The 12,984-nt window shown below is 37.3% G+C and overlaps 1 long non-coding RNA gene across 1 annotated transcript; it reads left to right on the top strand.

Moving 5' to 3' along the window:
* The first annotated feature begins 2,248 nt into the window (after positions 1-2,248).
* On the top strand, positions 2,249-5,574 carry LOC140239065 (uncharacterized). Its single transcript, XR_011901950.1, has 3 exons — positions 2,249-2,286; positions 4,645-4,735; positions 5,390-5,574. It is a non-coding gene; the product is annotated as an uncharacterized lncRNA (long non-coding RNA).
* The last annotated feature ends 7,410 nt before the right edge of the window (positions 5,575-12,984 follow it).

Genomic DNA, 12,984 nt, shown 5'->3' with positions numbered 1-12,984 from the left:
CTCCTATGGATTGCATTTTTATGAAACCAAAGACTTAAACGAAGCAATGGTATAATTGAATATCTTCGTCAATATTTCCCTGCAAATCCATCTGTCAACTGTCTTTAGTTATTACCCTTGTAATATTTGTTTGTTTCCTTACCCAATCTGAGAAGATGACTGGATAGCCCATATTCAGCTGCACTAGCTCGTCCGGTATGGGGGTCGATCCAGTTGGAAGTTAAGGCGGAACCACATCACCGGGTTATTAACCCTGTTCTTTTCAATGAATGAATGAAGCGGGTTTCGCTTACGTGAATGAGTTGTGACTCTCTCACACACAGGACCTCCATTCTATGTCCTATCTGAGGGACAGAGAGTTTTGCCTCTTACTAGAGGCATGGAACTTCTACACATGGACTAGAAACGAAGGTCTTTCTTTGATCCCATCACCACCGCCGCCGCCTGATAATGTGCATCTTAATGAGAACATTCAAATGTTTGGACAATGACTGTTGTTCAATCGTGCATCGCGTCACTGACAAAAAGAACCATTTCCCTCATTGTGGTCTTATTTTGCTGAGGGGCCTTTTCAGACTCAACTGCCTTTGTAGAAACACCAATGAAAGGGAGCAGCAAACCCGAAACACGACACTTTTCCTGTCACAAAATTGAAAATTACTGAAGTGGACTTGTGGACAAGCATGTAACATGGCTTAATGATAGGACATACATGTCATCTACGGTTACTGTCCATGTTAACTCTGGAACATGTGCGAAAAATGGGAAAAATTAGATTACAAATCACAACCAACCTGCCTCCCCCCCCCCCCCCAAAAAAAAAAAAAAAAAATGCTTTCTCTTGTAAAGTACGCGCATTTCGCAAATGAAATTACTTGAGAGACAATGTACACGACAACTGCACATGCATTTTTCTTGATTTCAGAGAATTACTATCTCCAGCGTATGTAGTTTTTAGATTTTTCAAAGCGTCGTCATGTTTTTATCTTGGCTGGCTGTCGGCGGTGATGATAAGATCAAAGCAGGAAAGCATGTTTAAAATGCTTTTGTGCCACTTTTAACAGAAACAAGTGCATGAATTAAGTAACAAGCAATGAAAGTCCATGTTTAGTAGGTCCATACTAGAGGGGACGGTATGATCACACACAACATTCCTCAGTTAGAATCTAACCCGGGTCCTTTCGATGTAAATAAGGCAGACGCGCTACCTACTGAGCCAAATCAATGCCCTTATTATGAAGAGCTTTCAACCAAAAGGCGCTAAATCCATTGAAAATGATGGATTTAGCAAAATGATATATTTAGCGCCTTTTCGATGCAAGGTATTCATAGATATTATGTCGGGGGAATGTCATTACTTAAAAGTTGTCATCAATGTCGATATTATCAAACAAGCATAAATGCGAGATATCATCATGGCGGTAAAACACACACAAAGAGAGAAAGGGGTCGGGAGATAGAGAGAACGAAGGAAATATTCAAGGTTAGAATCATGAGATCATAGATCTTAATCACAGAGGATTAATGGTATTCCTTCAACTTTATACATCCCTAAAGCCCGCCGCACACTATACGATCCGACCGGTCGTACGACCTTACGACTGGAAGTGTGACGTCACAGTCTTGCCAGTTTCCAGTCGTACAACTGGGTCTTAGCGCCAGTCGTAGAGATTTGACATGTTGAATTTCTACGACCATTTCAGCCATTCACAATACAGTAAAATGCAAGCGCACGCAGCGCGTTGCACTGCGCGCGGTTTCTTACTCATTGGTAAAATGTACTGAAGACAGAACAGTCGTAAGCCTACTCGTAATGTCTGATCGTATAGTGTGCGTTGGCAGGTCGTACGACTGGGTCTTATGGTCCTAAGATCGTATAGTCGTGAGTCGTATAGTGTGCGGCGGGCTTAACTCAAGCATGGCTTGACCTTCTTTCTGCAATTATAAAGATGAAATGAACTCTTAGGGGGTGTTGCAAGAAAGTCGAGTTGCGATTAATTGCAAATATCTATTGCAACTTTGCAATAGATAGATCTATTGCAACTTGCAATCAATTGCAAGTTGCTGTTGCAAGAAAGGAGCTTGCAATTAATTGCAAGATGCAATTAATTGCAAGCTCCCTTGCTGTATTTTGTATTTATAAAAGCGACTGGCAAGACAAGCCTAGCCAATTTGTCCATTTTTCAATGCATTTTGCATGCATGAGAGATACTCCATATACCTCAATGTGTTGTGTCTCTCCTGTGGTGGAGGTTTGCTGTGCGATCGTTGGGGATTCGAAACAGAGTAAGTTACAAAAATTGTCGATTTTGATCCCATTATTTACTCATTGTGTCTTGTATTTAAAAGAGCTAGTTCCTTAGACTTACTTCTTATAAGAATTTTCTTGAAAAATGGGAAAATGTGTTTCCTATAACTGACAGAGTTGTGGCCGTCTCGACCACTCATTGGGCACACAGTACATCAATCATAGTCCCACACATAGCTTTTTGTGTTAGCATTTTTTCTTGCATTGGCAAGCTCCTTTTCTTTTCTTTTCTTTTTTTCTGCTGCCAGAGGCAGGGCTCTTATGTCTATAGGCTAGCTTAAAAAAAAAAAAAGTCAATGTCAACTAGACTTTCTGAAAGTACTCTAGACGCTATTCATTATCGATTCATTATCCAAATCCGCTACTTTCAAGCAGGATAAGAAGCTATCGGTAGAGACCTAGAGTGCTGGTGAGTGCTATGGCGATGAATAGGTGCTAGGCTTACGCTACGCCTTACACAATGTAGGCACCCTACGTAGCCTACAGTCTATACTCTAGTCTAGCAGAACCATCTAGATTTTACATAGCCCTAGGCCTACCCCCTTGGCCTCATTCCCCTCCTGTACATGTGGGCTAGTTATTTTGCAGTGATACTGTCCATGTGACGCGAAAGCTTGCTGAATTTTTTAATTGATGTGTAAATTTATTTTTGATAGGCCTAAGCACTCGATTAGACTCTGTGGTCTAGGCCTGTGTTAGGCCTATATTAGTATATAAAATAGTCTATAGGCCTATTTGTAATTTGGGCTAGTTTCTAGACCTAGCTAGGGGTTTACATCTAGGTAGGGCCTAGAGGTTCTAGGCCTAGTAGAAGTTCTACTTTTGCAGGTCTTAAAAGAAAGTTAAGAGTTGGCCCAAGGGTACGTGCTCCACGATTTCACTATTTTAGTCCAACGGTTAGAATTAATCAACCGTATCAACTGTATCAGTGACCCCTACACAGACGTGTCGTTATTGATATTGGTGTGAGCCTACAGCGCCCCGGGGTTAGTCTAAAACCTTCTTTGAGCAGGGAGGTGGAATCAAAGAGGTTGGAGAACCTCTTTGGGTGGAATAGACCTTGCTTTTTAAGAATTGTTCTGTTCTGGAATTTGGACGGATCGATTGAAATCTTGCAATTTAGTGTTGACTAGCTGGATCAATAAAAAGCTAGGATTTAAAACGAACAAGGGCCAAGTGCATCCCAGGGTCCCAGTCGCTGTACTTCGCACCGCATCTGGTTGGGCTACTGTTTGGGGGGGGAGGGGGGGGGGAGAAATTGAACCATTTCTATAGCAAGTACCTACAAGTAATCAGAGTTGCAATGATAGTACTGTAGTGTAGTGTATCAAACAGTGCCAGTAAAACTTTAAGTTTTGTAATACAGTATGTAAATATAGGTCTATAGTCACCAAGGCTGACATTTCAGACAAGAAGCGTACGGATAAGATGAGCAAACTGACTGTAGGATATCCAAGCAGAAATATTTACATGTGTCAGTGCTTTTGTTGAAAACAAGTGCCAGTGGTTGAAGGGGTACACTTATGAAAGCTACCCAGGCCTGGAATTCAAGTGATTTACTTGATGGAGTCATAACCATGAGTACAACAATTCTTTATGCTCTTTTTGTTTGTGGAAAGAACAAATACTTATAGGCCTTGTTAGAATGCATTTAAACAAATGGTATTTATGGACACTTACCAATTAGATACCAGAATTTGCATAGTACCATACTCTAATACCAGGTGTGTGCCACCCTATAGTGTAGTTGTATGTAACCCCATAGGCCTACCCAAGCACCACGTCACAGTGACCTCCGGATTTGGGAGATGAGGAAACAAGTTGAGAGTGCTTGCAATAGGCAGGACACATGAGAGCCTAATGGATGTGTGATTTGCAATGTACATTGTATACGGTACAGCACTAAAAATATTGTACATGTCTGCATATGAATATGAGTGGGGGTGATGGATTGATGGGCAGTCAACAGTCAACCGTGCCTAAGTCGATTTGATTTGGACTAAAGAAATAGATTCTGCTTCAAGAAATTTTGGCTTATGAAGATTAAAATTAATAGAATATAAAGAGAAGAGGATGTGAAAAGACTGCAGACGTTGGTGATTATTTGACTTTAATATGCAAGGTGAATGACTGTATAGAGGGTTAATTTGTTACAGAGGGGAGGATATGAAAGCAGTTCAAAGAGTGTTCCAACATTATTGTAATATCAAGAAAAAAGTGCCTGCTTCTAAACATCAATGTCCATTTTGTTCCTACACTGTTTGGTTGTAATTTTGCAAATTCTCATTGCTCTTTTGTACTTCTGCACGATGAGACAATTTTATCTGTTCTATCAGCAGGGAAAGGAAGAAAAAGAGGAGAAAAACCATGTTTCTTCAAGACCGAGACTCACACCAGCATGAGAATTCCAGCCAGTGCACACAGACAGTAAGTGAACATTGTACATTGTACGATAATAAAAAGAGAGAGAATGAAATTTGTAGAACCTCTCAGCTTGAAATGTGAATATATTGATTTGTTGGAATCTGTCATTATTGTTTTAGGATAAATTCTGATGTGATGTCTCATTTGAGGATACTTGTACAATGACTTCATCCTACTGAACAAGAAAATGTACAGCATGGCATAGTAATGAGTAAAGAAGACTTCGCAGCAGTTCATACAAAATTATAAGCAAAAATGATGCATTGAAATTTACATAACACAAAGTTACCCATAATGAAAGGAATGTTTTGTACAGCAATGGCTTATATTATGTTTGATAAAGAGTTAAGACATTCAAATCTCTTTATCAAGCCCCCTGAAAACTGAAAATGCTCTACATATCCTGACAGTAGTATTCAGGCCTTCATGATTCAGGTACACTGTATTATTTTGGCGCATGAAGTTGCATGTAATACGAATTCTTCAGTATATTACTGATTGTTTGCAATTTCCCTCATTTTCAAATTAAAATGTTGGTACCATCATACCTTTACACAAAACGCCTTTTGGATGTCCACAAATTGACTTTGTGAGTGCAATGTTTCCATTTTTATTTCCCATTTCTTATGTCTTCAATATTTCTTGTATCATGTATAGGTATAACTTCTGTGAATCAAGGGGAATGGCAGCTGAGGGCAGACAGGCCAAACTTGATGTCAAGAGACGGTATACACTGCAAAGGATGAGCAGCTCGCTGTCAACAATGAGGAAAAGTGTGAACAAAACAAGGCAGTGATTTTTTAAACACATTTCATCAGGCTGAGGTCATCACTCTTAGAAAACAAGGGACACACAAAGCAAGCAGTGTTTCAGAGCTGCAACAAGTGCATGGGTAGTAATAATCTCGGCTGCATCACATGCATCCAAGTGTGCTAGCTACAATAATAGCACGTTGTGCTTTTCAAAGATATTGAAGAGTCCTTTGGATATTTTGCCCCTGTCACTTATTCTGTGTGAGTCATTTATTCTGCAGTATTAGCACTGATAATGGGATAATCAACCTTTTACTGAACCAGTGTTCAAGAAGTTACGTGTAACATCCAAAACCCTCCACGTAGAGATTGGCAGAAAACATATTGCAGAGCCCTGTTTTGTTCTTTTTCATGGGAAGAAATGTTCAGTCCATGATGTGAGTATGTATATAATGCAGGGAGGTGACTCACCTCGCTGGTATATGTATGTACACTGTAAAGCACCACAGTTTGAGTTTCTAGAGAGTTGTAGGACAATTATAACTTAAATATACAAGAGTAATCTGGCCATGAACATCATGTCTATGGACATGTTTTATTACATTTTTTTTCCTTACCCTGGTCCATTATACACCGTAAATACAGCTACTACTGTATTCATAATCTCCAAGGTAACAGTTCACTGGTCCTTGTTTTGTTATTCAAACCACAAAATATGGTTTGTCACTCTGAAGGCTTGTAAGTCTCAGCCATATTCCATTTCAGGCTATCAAACCTTTAGAATAAGGAACATTCAAAATAACAAACAGTTGTATTAAAGGACATCATCGAACTCAAAACTGCCAAGGTATATTGTGAGACATTTCATGTTTCTTGGTGGTAAAAAAAAAAAAAAAAAAAAGTTCTTTAATAAGTACTGGTTGAAATTATGATGATCTTGATCTTGTTTACAGTTGTGTAGCACCACCTGGGGGCAGATGAACCTGTCCTGTGGCAAGATGGCACTGAATTTGATTTCTCAGCAATTGAACCACTTATTTGTATTGCATTCATGGGTCCTGGGATAGTTCCCACTAGAAGGCTAGAAGGTAGTTACGAGATATGTAGTAAACCATACTTTCCAACAAACTGTATCTGTTTCACACTAGCACAAAAGATCAGTAGATACTGCTATGGGCCAATTTGCAGATTACAGTACTAATCAGTTGTACAAAGTTACATGTACAGTATACAGTGAACACAATGGTGGATCTTTTTTGGTTAATATGTCGTTTCCCAATTGACATCGTGATATTGTAGCATAATTGAACACATTTCTAGGGCATTTGCATACATTTTTGGGCAAAAAATTAACAGTTCTGCATGTCAGAAGTATTTTTCGCTGTAACATTTGGTTACCTTAAACTTAATAAAGACATGTTTGTATGAGTAGATCACAGCACAAGTATACAATTTTTTTTTTTTAAGTTTCCTATACTATGTATAAAATGTTGTATTTTGTAATTGTATGATTTTTAACTTCACAGACTCACAGAAGAACAGCCATTGGCTGAAGTGAGTGACCCGTGGTGAAATAAAATAAACTCAAACTCAAACTCAAACTCAAACTCAACAAATGCAGATAAGTTACATGTAGGTAAGCTAACTTTATGCGTGGTTGTCTTGATATTCAGTACTGTATTAGTACCTCTATGACCATGCATGCTTAATTAAAAGATATGCATGAGTGCATGACAGTGGGGAACACACACATGAGTATTCAGCCATAGATGTGGGTTAATTTTGAGCTCAGTTGATGGTATGATCTGGGATAGATAGGGTTTATGCAATGGGAAGAGAAACTTGGTGTAATTTAGATGTGTGCATGATGTTATCATGAAGATGTTCATGTCATACACTACATATGTATGTGTTCAGTCGTGCTGAACTGCAGAGAAGACATAAGGTATAGAATACAGATTTCAATGTGGAGGCTTTGACACATTTAGCGATAGGCCTACATGTCCTTGGAAGAGAGCATGTGAAGTAATCCTACTTATGAGGATAGCTACAGGTAGTTGACTGAAGGGTTTCCAGCAGACTGTCAACCAGTTTGCAATTAAGCATGTTACAGAGAATGTTCATTCAATTTATCAGTTTTAAGTATAAATGAATCTGATTATTGATTTAAAAAACATAAAAACAAATAGAAAAATCACAAGCAAGGGATTATTGAAAACATTACTCTTTGTTCACTGTTTTAATGGAGTCAATCACACAGTGAATAGGGAGCTATGTATGGAGCAACATACAAGAAACAAACAATCAGCAGTAATGAATTATTGAACCAAGTAATTATTCCAGTAGTTTAATGTTACATATATCATAATAATATGTAACACTTTGATTTACTCAACCCTTCTCATTTTGTAGGTGTAACTAGTGTTTCATAATGAGGAGTGTATACTAAGTACACATGTAATTGGCTCTTCTGTACTCAGCAATGTGTGCATTCTCATTAACTGCCTTTTCATACTTGTAGTATGCTTTTCTTTTGCACATTTCTCTGTACTATCAGTCATTATATGAACATTTCTTTCAATATGAGAGCAACAAGAAAAGAGGTACAATGTAGGGGTCCTACATATCTATGAAAGTGCATGCTGTCTTGTTCAGAGAGACAGTGTGTCTTTTGTCTCCATCATGTCTTGTCATCAATTGCCCAGCATCATCTGATATGGGGCAAATGGGGGGGGGGGGTGGATGAGGAGCAAGCTTAATTTGCGATACTGCACGCGCCATATATTTAACAAGTATTTATCAAGACTGAGACAAATTGTGCAAGTAGTTCAATTCATGATTGTGGGGTACAAAGTACTGAATGTAGAAATATATGTTTGCAGATGGACCCTAATGTCAGTGTCAGAGTTGATATTTTTGTGTGTCTTCAAATTCATGGATACATGTAGCACCTGTCTTGGGAAATTCATGAAGATATATACCTTGCAGAATATTGAGCATATACAGTAGGTTAATTTTAGTGTGGTATGGTGTATATCATGTAATGCATCATATTCATACTTTACGTCATTAAAAAAATGTCATTCTAGTGCTTACAGCTGCTTTAATAAATACTTGAAGTGCTCCTTTAAAGTACCATCCTGACATGCGCCAAAATTTCTTCTGAATTTCCTGAAAACTGCAGGTGAATTGAAATCTGCATTTTTAAACTTGAGTTTAGGGTCAAAATGCACTGTTTCCATGACAACAGAATTTCAACTATACTCTTGTTAAATGTGTCCATCACAAATTTGCACTGACCTTGCTATGTGTGTTTGTGTGTGTGTGTCTGTCTGTGTGTATACATATGTGTAGTACCTCGTGAGTACCTGGTGAATTTGACTACAGGTACTTCACAATTGTGGAAGTAGTTCACTGAAAAAGATTTGAAGAAAATATGCAGTAACCATGGCAACACGTCACATACAAACACAAAGAGTGTCTTGCATATTACTACACCTTTGGATCATTTCACGCCCTACATACTGAATTTGAAATAAATAAACTAATAGTTCGTTCAGCAATGTTTTGGGTAGTTACCATGGCAACGCTTTCCCCGACAGACACACAAAAACATGTGTTGCATATCTACACCTCAATGTCATTATGTACACCAAATATGAGTTCAGTTGCTTCAAAATAGTGAAAGAAGTTCAAATCTTAAGATTTTCAAGAAAATATGCCGTTACCATGGCAACGCCTTATCGGGTACAAACACAATTAAGTGTGTCTTGCATAATTGCACCTATAGATCATTATACATACCAAATTTGAAACGAATTGCTTAAATACTATGAAAGTAGTTCACAAGGTTTTTGGAAAATTGCGGTTACCATGGCAACGCTTTCTCTTACAAACACAAAAGACATGTCTTACACGTCTACACCTCAATGACATCATGTACACCAAATTTGAGTTCCATTGCCTTAAAACTCGAAATAGTTTCACCCCACATGATTTTCAAAGAAAAAATTGCCGTTACCATGGCAACGCCCAGTCAGGTACAAACACAAAGTGTGTCCTGCATAACTACACTTATAGATCATTATACATACCAAATTTGAAACAACTTGCTTAAATACTGTGAAAGTAGTTCACTCCACAACGTTTTGGGAAATTTGTGGTTACCATGGCAACGCTTTCTCAACGCAACGCCCAGTCAGGTACAAACACAAAGTGTGTCCTGCATAACTAAACTTATAGATCATTATACATACCAAATTTGAAACAAATTGCTTAAATACTGTGAAAGTAGTTCACTCCACGTTTTGGGAAATTTGTGGTTACCATGGCAACGCTTTCTCCGACAAACACAAAAAACGTGTCTTGCACATCTACACCCCAATGTCATTATGTACACCAAATTTGAGTTCAAGTGCCTCAAAATTGTGGAAGGAGTTCACTCCACAAGATTTTCAAGAAAATATGCCGTTACCATGGCAACGCCTTGTCGGGTACAAACACAAAGTGTTTCTTACATAACTACACCTAAAGATCATTATACACATAAAATTTGAAATGAATTACTCAAATACTGTGGCAGTAGTTTACTCCACAAGGTTTTTTGGGAAATTGTGGTTACCATGGCAACGCTTTCTCCGATAAAGACAAAAAAACGTCTTGCACATTTTCTCTTCGATGTCATCATGTAACCCAAGTTTCATCAAAATTGCTTCAAAACTGTAGATGGAGTTCGTGACGCAAGATTTGCAACGGACTGCCCGACCGACCACATGCTGATTCATATACTAGTATACTGAGTAACCCCTTATACACTTTGTGTATGTTAAAAAAAAAAAAGTATCTTACACAATCATACATTACATAAAAATGTCATTTATACGGAATATTTTCTTCTTTTTTCTTAAAAGAAATGATCAAGTTTGGAGATTTGTCCCCCAGCATCAAAATAAGCAGCCGCAATTATGACATTTGTAATCTATTGCAAATCGATTGCAAAATTTGCAACTACCCCTGAATCTATTGCAAAGTTGCAATTGATTAGCAATTGATTGCAGAGATGCAATCGATTTGCAATCAATTGCATCTTTCTTGCAACAGAATTGATTGCAACTTGCAATTGATTGCAAATTTGCAATGGATTTCAGGATTTGCAATAGATTTTGGGGAGTTGCAATTAATTGCAACTTTCTTGCAACACCCCCTTAGAGTTTCTTCAAAGGTAAGGCCAGAAAGGAAGGGAAAAAGGAAAATAGTTATCAATGCTATTTTGACTATTGATATCTCATGTAAGATGATAATTCTCAAGATATGTTTTTCAACCCTATAATCCTAGACGCATTTCAATTTTGTTGATTTTCTCTAAACATTTAAAAAAACTTGCTCACAAAAGATCTTTAGCATTTTTATAAGAATAGCGCTGTATGTAATAAGAAATGGTTTTAATGAAGGTTTTAGTGCAGATATGGCACTTTTAGAATTTGTAAATAATGCATCCTTAGTATAAGGAGTTGGCTTGTTCAATTTATAGAAGACATTCAATTCTATCAATCCTAGTATCATTTTCAAGAGATGTGACATTATGAAATCAGGAGAAATATTCAAATGTTGTTTGAAACAAGCAGAGAACAATAGTATCCATCTATGATTATTGTTCTGAATATAACTCTATAAAGTGTTGTGGTGTTCACGGAGGTTCTGTATTAGGAGTTCTTCTCTGTATGTAAATGATGTATACTTTGTGAGTGCTATTTTCTTTACATTTATTTTCGCCGATGACATAAACTTACTTTCATGTCTTAATTTGTGTTAAATTAACTTTAAAAGGATTGGTTTGTGATAACTAGATGAGAAATTAATCCTAATCACAATGTTTGTATAGTATTTAGACCACTTAATATGAAAGCAGATACTAGTTCAAGGAATATGATATTATAATATTAGTCAAATCTATAAAATGTATTGTCATAATCGATAAACGCTTGATTTCATGAAATGCATGTAAAAAAACATGATGGTATTAAATCTAGAATTTTAAAAAGTTAGAATGTACCATCTCGCATACGAAATACGAAAACGAATGACTTGATACTCAACAAATAAGCACCGTTTCCTTACGCAACAAGAGATATTAGGGGAAAAACAGAGTGTACATAGCAAAAAATTCTTCGAGAGTTTCCCGGCAGTTCTAGGAAAAGCAAACACACGAAGAAAGGGTAATTGACTTTGTTGCTAGCTCATTTGTGTATCTAAAAATTAGGGAATATCGGGGATGACAAAGCTTTTTATTATACCGTCATTATGCAGAGTTGGCAGAGCAACATCTACCTCTTTACTGATTTTCCAGGAAATATGACGGGCAAATACAAATTAAACGAAAATCCTTTAGCTAGAAGGATACAAATGCATACCCAACTCACTCCGACGCACACACACATACACGCACATAGTTACACACACATATTAATATCTTACAAACACATTATCAATAATTCATTCTTACATACAAATATGCATACATAAGTAATAGATAATTATGATGCGACCCTGGACAACACGTGCTGAGGAACATAAAACCAGGGCAAAGGAAGAAGATTTTATCAAATGCGTTTTGAGCTTTGAAGGATCAAGACTTATTACGGAAACAGACCCACATATTAAAACAAAGAAAGAATTTCGTTGCCTTCAGCCAATACCATTCCTTCCGGAAAATGAACACCGCAGCAGATGGTAGACTGACGTCACTTAAATCTCTTGGTATCTCAATCAAAGACCTCATGGCCAGGGAATCACGTGGGAAAGCGCAAGACAAGTTTAAGGTACAAAAACTCTAAAACAAGCAGCTATATAGATAGAAGAGCCTGTGGTTGTTGTTGTTGTTGTTGTTAATGTTGTTGTTGTCGTTGTTGTTGTAGTTGTTGTTGTTGACGATTAGTACAACCGGATGATGCTCGTTATTCCGAAGGATCGTTCATCCGAATATGAATTAAGGTTCGTTATCCCGAACGTTCGATATTCCTTCATGAACACTCCGTATTATTCTTGACGAAAAATGAAATAGGGATCTTTATTTTGAAGGTTTGTTAATCCGAAAATAAATCAATAATCGTTATTACGAAGGTTTGTTTATCAGAAAAAGAAGAAAAAGAATGCAAAGTGCATATGATAACGAACCTCCACAATTACGAACATTAATTCGTTTTCGGATTGAGAAACCCTATTTCATTTAAGGATTAAAGAACATTCGTAATAATGAACTATCAATAGACCTAATAGCACAATTTGCTGAACATCATAGCAACAGGTTTCACACAATTGACCATACATAATGATGTAAACATGAACATCATACCCGAACACTTTTCCAACGTTTCACTGAAAAAAAAGAAGAAGAAGAAATTGGTATTAGAATTAGGAAACATTCAGGCAGGCAGGTAGCTGAAGCTTGGGCATCTAACACTTTTCAAACACTAAAAGGTCAATTTCAAATACATCGTAACC

Source organism: Diadema setosum, chromosome 15 (assembly GCF_964275005.1).
Source record: "Diadema setosum chromosome 15, eeDiaSeto1, whole genome shotgun sequence".
NCBI lineage: Eukaryota > Metazoa > Echinodermata > Echinoidea > Diadematoida > Diadematidae > Diadema > Diadema setosum.
Note: the sequence above shows the minus strand (reverse complement) of the source record. Positions and strands in the feature narration are given on the sequence as shown.